This window comes from Micropterus dolomieu, linkage group LG19 (assembly GCF_021292245.1).
Source record: "Micropterus dolomieu isolate WLL.071019.BEF.003 ecotype Adirondacks linkage group LG19, ASM2129224v1, whole genome shotgun sequence".
Lineage (NCBI taxonomy): Eukaryota > Metazoa > Chordata > Actinopteri > Centrarchiformes > Centrarchidae > Micropterus > Micropterus dolomieu.
The window spans coordinates 4,512,141-4,521,027 of NC_060168.1; the positions used below are offsets into that span (position 1 = coordinate 4,512,141).

Sequence of the window (8,887 nt, forward strand, 5' to 3'; positions counted from 1 at the left end):
ACAAAACTACAGGGGAGGAAAAGAAGGTCAAACGCAACAACATTGTGATTCCATACGTGTCTGGAGTATCAGAGAAACTCAGGAGGATTTTCAACAAACACAACATCCCTGTGTTTTTTAAACCCAAGAACACACTAAGACAGATGTTGGTACACCCCAAAGACCGCACACCCAAACACAAGAAAAGCAATCTAGTGTATGCGGTCCAATGCAGTGAGGAATGCACAGACCTGTATATTGGGGAGACTAAACAACCACTACACAAACGCATGGCTCAACACAGAAGGGCCAACTCCTCAGGTCAAGACTCTGCAGTCTACTTACATTTGAAGGACAGAGGACACTCGTTTGAGGACCACCGGGTGCACATTTTAGACAGAGAAGATGGATGGTTTGAAAGAGGCGTCAAGGAAGCATCTACACCAGGGTCGAGAAGCCATCATTGAACAGGGGAGGGGGTCTACGCCACCACTTATCCCCCACTTACAATGCTGTCTTTTCATCACTTCCCAGGAAACTCAACAAACGTAACCTCTTGGCCTCAGGTGAAGATACCAACGATGGTCGTTCAGTCTTGGCCACAGGTAGTCTTAACGACTGTAACGTCTGCCGTCACAGCAACAAGGAACACTAACGAACCAGCGGTATCGATGACCCGGGATAACGACCCCACTGAGGTTAAATAGCTGAGTTTCCCTGCCAGTCAGTCAGAACTGAAGAAGTCCTTTGGATGAGGGACGAAACGTCTTCCAGTATCTTCAACCAAGTCCAGTTGCCCTTGATTTTAACCTTCGTTGGATAACTATGACCTGGATGACTGAGAATCTTCATAGACATCCTGTAACTTACACTGTACATTTCCAGCTAAACGGAGTCTTGTTTACCCTTTTCTGTCTGCTCCCCTGCCATCACCGGTCTTGTGCAGAGTTTTGTGTGCATGCCGTGCGGCCGACAGCTGCATGTACATCGCAGTTCCTTGCGGGTCTATTTCTAGTACTATTTAAAAACGATGTAATATTCTTTGTGTGGTTCATCAGTGGTGATAAATGATCCAAACGTCCTCTTCTACCAGTACACACTCACACACATACACGCCATGCCCACACATGCACACTGATGCCCCCTACCTTGAGGGTTAGGGTTAGAATTTTGGATTTATTTATGCAATTCAAAAACATTTATTGAAAGTTTTATTCTTTTCACATGTTTATTTACAGCATAAAACGTTGAAATGTATATTGTAATAGGCTGTATATAAACTTATTGGGAGAAAACTGGTAGTTCTATGTGAAATCAGACGTTGAGCACCCCCATATCGCCAAAATGGCATGATCCTTGTTTCACTGCGAAGCCCATCAAAGCATCGAATCTTCCATTATTCGGGGTGAGCCCTAGAAATAACGCAACGTGAAAGCTGCTTGTCTTAGGAGCTATGAAAGTTGTGCTTGGAGTGTTTTTAGCATTTAGCTAGCTACCGCCCTAATGTGGCTACATTAACCAGGTGTAGGAACCAAACCAACCAAATGAAAAATTGCAGAGGAGGCTGAAGCAGAACAGAAAAAATTCAAGTTGGCGTTCCAGTCTAGTGTCTGTTACGCTGTCAGATCTTCTTATGGTCCAGCTGTCCTCAGGCAGTATGATCCATAGACTGTATAAAAAATGTTGATCCCACAAAAGCTGCGATGCTGTGGCACCAGGACTCTGTCAGAACCAGGAGGCCAGACTTCCTATCCCAAGTTGAATGATAAAGCATGATTAAGAGTGAGCAGTGATGAGATTTAAATTAAAAGATTAATACGCAACTTGTAAGTTTAGAAAACATTACAATAGCAATAATAGAATTTTGCTTCAACCAAGTCCAGTTGACCTTAACTATGACCTGGATGACTGAGAATCTTCATAGACAATTTTGCTTCAAATTTCACTCTGGCCTCTTCTTTAAGTTTGTTTTGACATAATACCTTATTATCTCAATTTAAAGGACTGACACAAATGTATATGTGACACCAAAAGACAATTTATTATCTTGGCCAGTGGATTTTTTCATCTACCAGTCCCATTGGCAGGTAAGCCAAAAAGCTCATTTCCATCCCTGCTCGCAGGTCTATTCCAAGTACTTTACTTTAAAAACTATATATATGATAATATTCTTTGTGTGGTTCATCAATGGTGATGAATGATATGAACATCCCGGGAACTTCACGCACACATGTGCTCCGACACCCCCTATCTTAACGGTTAGGGTTACAATTTTTGATTTATTCACGCACTTTTCAGAAATTTATTAAAAGGTTCTTTTTTCACATTTTTATTTAAAGCATTACATGTTGATATTTATATCATTATAGGCTGTATATTAACTTATTGGGAGAAAACAGGTAGATCTATACAAAATCAGACTTTGAGCACCCCCCTAGAGCCTTGCTTCACAATGTCTGTGAAGATTTTACTATGAGATTGGGAGTCAAATCAGGATCTGCCTATCGAATCATCGAATCTTTGACTATTTGGGGTGACCCCTACTACAATCCTCAAGCATCTTATAAAGGGTGCTTACTCTGTCAATGTGGTTGCACAGATCCTTGGATAAAAAATGCATATAGTAACTGATGGTGGTGTTTTGGTTCACAGCTATCTGCTGCTCACTGTCCCTTCTGATTTATTTCCCATCATTCTCTGTCTAGCTGTACTTGACTTTTCATTCACACGCTTTGCAGCTTTCCCCCCACCTCTGCTTGCATTTCTGTGATGACATTCTCGTTTTGTTAGAAATGTGAACAGCGACTCCTGGTTACTTATAAATCATTGGGACTGTAATTTATTCAAGAAAAGTAGGCTACTGCCATATTCTCCATTTCTGAGGTATTTACACTGGCTCCGTGTTTGACAAAAAATTGATTTTAAAATATACTGTTTATAAAGCACTGAATGGTTTAGGGGCAAAATACATTTCTGATCTTCTGCTACACCCTGAACCATCCAGACCTCTCAGGTCATCTGGAACAGGTCTGCTGGTCCCCATAATCAAATCTAAACATGTAAAATCAATGTTCAGTTTTTATGAACCATATATCTGGAACAAACTCCAAGAAAAGTGCATATCTGCTGCAACTGTCTGTTCTTTTAAATCAAGGCAATCTAATAAAAGATCAAATTTAAAGATTTTGATTAAAACACTAACTTTTACTCTCCTATTAAATTTTGTTTATATTTTCTATTTAACTCTTTTTTGATTGCATTTATATCCATCCATCGTCAACTGCTTATCCTGTGTACAGGGTCGCTGGGGGCTGGAGCCAATCCCATCTTACATTTGGTGAAAGGCGGGGTACACCCTGGACAGGTCGCCAGTCCATTGCAGGGCCACACATAGAAAAACAACCAGTCACACTCACACCTAAGAACAATTTCATTGCATTTAAATGTCTTTCATATTTATATTTTTAGTTTCCTATGTTGCTTTTATGTTTTATGTAAAGCATTTTCAATTGCATTGTTGAAATGTGCTATACAAATAAACGTTGCGGTTATGTTTTCAATATCTACTTTTCAGCATGTATTGCCCTTCTAATTTTGCCATAACATATTTTACTAGAAATCAGCTGCCAGCAGCTAAGGAGAAAAGTTAGCATTCACCTGTTGTTCATCAAATCCAGGCCCATTTCAAGTTCAGCAGACATCCTCTCCTTCCATCTGGGGGATTTCTATGCCTTTGCAGCTTTGCCACCCCACCCTAAATACCATATCATCATTTATGATGGGGGCTAACCACCAAAGACTTTTTCACATTGCTCATATTCATTGTACACATGGCAATAAATTATTGTCGTTCACTCAAATGAAGTCTCTCCTGATTTAACTTAAAGGTTTGAGGAAGCATTCATTGCTTGGCCTCGTCAATGTAAAAGACATAAGAAATGTTTTTTCAGCTTTGTAGTTGTGTATGTGCTCTTGTGTAAAATCAGAAGAAATAATTAATAAGTTGAATAGTTTTTAAGAAGAAGACAAACTTTATGTAAGCATTTTGAAGAGCTAGAAAACGCAACATTTCACAAGACTTTTACTTTGATGAGGTAAAGTGGTGAATGCTTCTAGATGCTGCAGTTGTTTATGTGCTTTGTTGTTGTTTTTTGATTGTCAAAATAATCTTAACCCAAGGTCCATGAACTAGCTCTTTTTCTAGCTTATTTCATTATTTTACCTGATCTCATGGTTCTCACCAGCATTTTGAAGTGTTCGCCTAGTTGTCATTGTGTTAATGTTGTGACTGTTTTGGAGAATCACAGAGTCACATTCTTCTTTTGAATTCACAAACTTAATATCTTAACAACTTGTTTTTTCCACCTTTTGCATTTCAGATTTTCTTATAAACAAAAGAACATACTCCATACTGACATTGACATTTCCATGTCTTACTTTCTGAGTTTGCTGAATGGAAGTCCTATAATTACCACGGCACAGTGGCAGACTTAAACACAGGCCCATAATGTAGATAATTACCTGTACAAGCCAAACATAATGTTGAAATAATAAAGAAGTGCTTTATCTCTCAACCCTTTTCAAGGCAGTGCTGGCGCTATCTGCTGTATGAATTTGTCTGACACGCCGCACCCTGAGAAAAAGTGCATTGCATGATAAATTCAAAACATTTCCTCTGCCTGATTAGTTCAAAGCCACGTCACATATTTCAGCAGGTGATAGGTTTCTCGACTCTCTCTTTCTGTGGAATGGGGCGCCAGGCTTGGATGAGAAAGTGAATCAGAGACTGTTTGTCTTTTGTTGAAATGAAAGGCTAACAGAACAAGGGCTCTCTACTTTATTATTTCCACAATGGAGAGACAGAGTGTCTTCATGTAGTTGCGGAACAATGGAAGCTTTTCATGTGATGTGCAATGGAGGCGCTGCTTTTCATGCTTCCCTATGTAACGAGGCTGGATTTACCTTGCAAATAGGTTACGGCAGCTTTCTTGTCCTTTAGGTCTTCTGCTTTCAATTCACCAATACATCCAAAGACTTTGCCTGCGTGTGTGCCCCTGGGTGCAGCTATTCTATCTGTGTTAGTGGGTGCATATGTGAATGTGTGTGTATGTGTGTGTGCTGAGCCTTTTTCTGCTGCCAGAACACTTGGCCTCATTCTCAAAGCAAGCCACCATATGTTGATTGGTGTTGAGAAAGCAGAGAGAGAAAGACCTCAGCTCGGAGGCAAGAAAATAAAAAAATAACAGCGAAAATCTGGTAATTGCTTGGCTGTTTGCGCATTAATTTTCATTTCAATGACAAAAAGTTGACCCAGCTGAAACCTGCACAAGTCATTTTGCCGGCATCGTGCAGAAATAAACTTTGTGTCTGACAGGGAGATAGATGCCCTCAGTTTGGTTTGAAACAGAGATAAAGCAAACAGGAGGGGGGCATCTGGTGGGCTTCATGTTGTCATGTTCAGAAACGTGTGGGAGTGTGTGTCTATTTATGTCCAGCACAGTATGGATATGAAGTAATAAGTGTGTGATATGTTGTGGTCCACAAAAGACTCTCAGCAGGACGATCACACTGATGATCAGACAGCACAAATCGATCATCTTGTTGATAGTGCTGCAGGCTCGCTGCGAATGACACTCGACTCTGTTGCCCCTCTAAAAAAGAAAATACTAAAACAAAGACGGTTAGCTCCAACACTGAAATTACGGAAAATATAGCAGAAACTTTAAAGGGAATGGCATTCTACCAATCTGGAAAATGCTCATTAAATCTGGCAAGATAATCTTATAGGAAGGCCCTCCGTAATGCCAGAGCAGCGTACTACTCATCATTAATAGAGTAAAATAAGAACAACCCCAGGTTTCTTTTCAGCACTGTAGCCAGGCTGACAGAGAGTCACAGCTCTATTGAGCCAAGTATTCCCATAGCTCTCAGTAGTTAAGACTTCATGAGCTTCTTTAATGATAAAATTCTAGCTATTAGAGACAAAATTCACCAAGACCTGCCCTCAACTGGCACCAACTTATCTCTAAACTCAGGAACCTTAGAAACAGCGTCAATAATTTCTTCATCTATCACCCTTAAACCTGCTTCTTAGACCCCATCCCGACTAGGCTGCTTAAAGTTTTACCCTTAGTCAGCACTTCTATACTAGATATGATCAATCTATCTTTATCAACAGGCTACAGCACTGGTGAAAATTACTAACAACCTCCTTATTGCATCAGACAAAGGACTTGTCTCTGTACTGGTTTTATTCGATCTTAGTGCTGCATTTGATACCATTGACCATCAGATCCTATAACAGAGACTGGAATATTTCATTGGCATTAAAGGAACCGCTCTAAGCTGGTTTAAGTCTTATCTATCAGATCGATCTCAGTTTGTTCTTGTTAACGATGAATCCTGAAAGTTAGTCATGGAGTTCCACAAGGATCTGTGCTTGAACCAATCCTCTTCACTTTATATATGCTTCCTTTAAGCAATATTATCAAGAAAGATTCCATAAACTTTCATTGTTATGCAGATGATACTCAGTTATATCTATCGATCAAGCCAGATGAAATTAACCAGTTAGCTAAACTTCAAATGTGCCTTCAGGATGTTAAAACCTGGATGACCTGTAATTTTCAAATGTTAAACTCAGATAAAACTGAAGTTACTGCTCTGGGGTCCAAGCACTTCCGTGACGCATTATCACGGAGATAGTTAGATATAGATATAGTTTCCCTTGATGGCATCGCCCTGGCCTCCAGTACCACTGTGAGGAATCTTGGAGTTATCTTTGATCAGGACATGTCTTTTAAGTCTCACATTAAGTAAATTTCAAGGACCGCCTTTTTTCACCTACGTAATATTGCAAAAATCAGGAACATCCTGTCTGAAAATGATGCAGAAAAACTAGTTCATGCATTTGTTACTTCCATGCTGCAGCGTGTGTTTTGACAGGAACCAGGAAAAGAGATCATATTTCTCCTGTTTCAGCTTCTCTGCATTGGCTTCCTGTAAAATCCAGAAAAGATTTTAAAATCCTTTTGCTCACCTACAAAGCTCTTAATGGTTATGTGTTTAAGTCAAAGTCATTTTTAGTGGTGAGGGTTGCAAATTGCTCACTCGCAGCTCCTCGAAATGGTGGCCGAGTAGCTAGTCAAGAAATTAGGTTTCTTTCGATAGATCTATCCAGAAATTATATTTCCTTAATTATTCAATAAACCATTTATTATTATTAATAGTTTATCAAACAACAGCAACATCAAGACATTAAGTGCAACATGATGTTGCATCTTCCTGTAATACATTATTTTACTCTAATCATGCATTTTGTTACATCGTGGGAGGGTTGCGTCATCTGAACTAACCTAAATGAAGGCCATCTCAAAATTACATGTAGTGCAAGTATGATCTTGGCCACTGACAGATAATGGGAAATTGTAAGCTCACTGTTTCACACAGTCCATTATAAACCACACACTACATGAAGTTTACAAAGGCATTGTCAGGCCCCTCTCCACTTTGTTCAATTAGATTAGCAATCTGCAAATCTTACCAAAATGTCTTTATAAATTTTTTGAAATATTAATAGAACTAAGTAGTACTAATAGCCATACTTTTTAATGGACATTTACCATGTGAATTATCAAATTACACAGCACAGTAGCAAAGCAATAGCCTACAAACAAATGTGTTTTTTTTAATGCAAATTCTGAAAGTATATTCATTATTGGTCACTTAATAGGCACACTGTCTTGTTATCATAAAGCTGTGAGCAGTAAAAATAAATGAGTGTTTTCCACCAGGGCAGTAAAATGTGAAGTTTAGCTGGCTGATCTGAAATTCCAAGCTGTACGTTTTAATTGTCTCGTGAACATAACCAACAGATTTCTGTCCACTTAGCAAAGCCAAAACAAAGTGCTGGAGAATAACTACACGAAATTCAAATCCAACAACATAGTTTTCTACCACGGCAGTAAAATGTGAAGTTTAGCTGGCTGATCTGAGATTCTATGCTGTAGGCTACCATTTTATTGCCAATAATATTCTTATTATTTGCATTGCTAAAGTTGGACTAACTTAATTACCTGTCCAACAGAAACCAGGCAGTGCTGCTTTGAAAACATCTTCTCATTCCCGCATCAGCGTCTTCCATCTGGGAAAATCCACAACGAAATATATCCTTGATTTTTGCTGTCATCTGTCCCGACTTCATCTGGCTTCATTGCGTTTTTGCTTCTTCGAAGACGAAGATCCACATGCTGTCGACTCATGCTAAATAATATTTGTGTTCGTCCAATTATTCAAATTTTACTTCTTTTCTTAATTTTAATAAACCACATGACTACTTAGGCTACGTTCCGACTGCAGGCCTTAATGCTCAATTCTATTTTTTTCCCCCAGATCAAATTTTTTCGTTTCACAGTTCACATTATTGCTTACATGTGACCAGTATCAGATGTAGATAGAAATGGCTCATTCCATTAAGACTCTTCAGCTGATCCAGAATGCTGCAGCTCGTGTTCTGACAGGAACCAGGAAAAGAGATCACATTTCTCCTGTCTTAGCTTCTCTGCATTGGCTTCCAGTAAAATCCAGAATAGAATTTAAAATCATTCTTCTTACCTACAAAGCTCTTAATGGTCAGGCACCATCTTATCTTAAAGAGCTCATAGTACCTTACTACCCCACCAGAGCACTGCGCTCCCAGAATGCAGGGTTACTTGTGGTTCCTAGAGTCTCCAAAAGTAGACTAGGAGCCAGAGCGTTCAGCTATCAAGCTCCTCTCCTGTGGAACCAGGTTCCAGTTTGGGTTCAGGAGGCAGACACCATCTCCACATTTAAGAGTAGGCTTAAGACTTTCCTCTTTGATAAAGCTTATAGTTAGGGCTGGCTCAGGTGAGTCCTGAACCATCACTTA

At 39.5% G+C, this 8,887-nt stretch overlaps 1 long non-coding RNA gene across 1 annotated transcript in view; it reads left to right on the top strand.

Moving 5' to 3' along the window:
• The window catches only part of LOC123957114, a 25,612-nt gene that overhangs the window by 15,690 nt on the left and 1,035 nt on the right, over nucleotides 1–8,887 (top strand). The gene's annotated exons all lie outside the window — the stretch shown is intronic.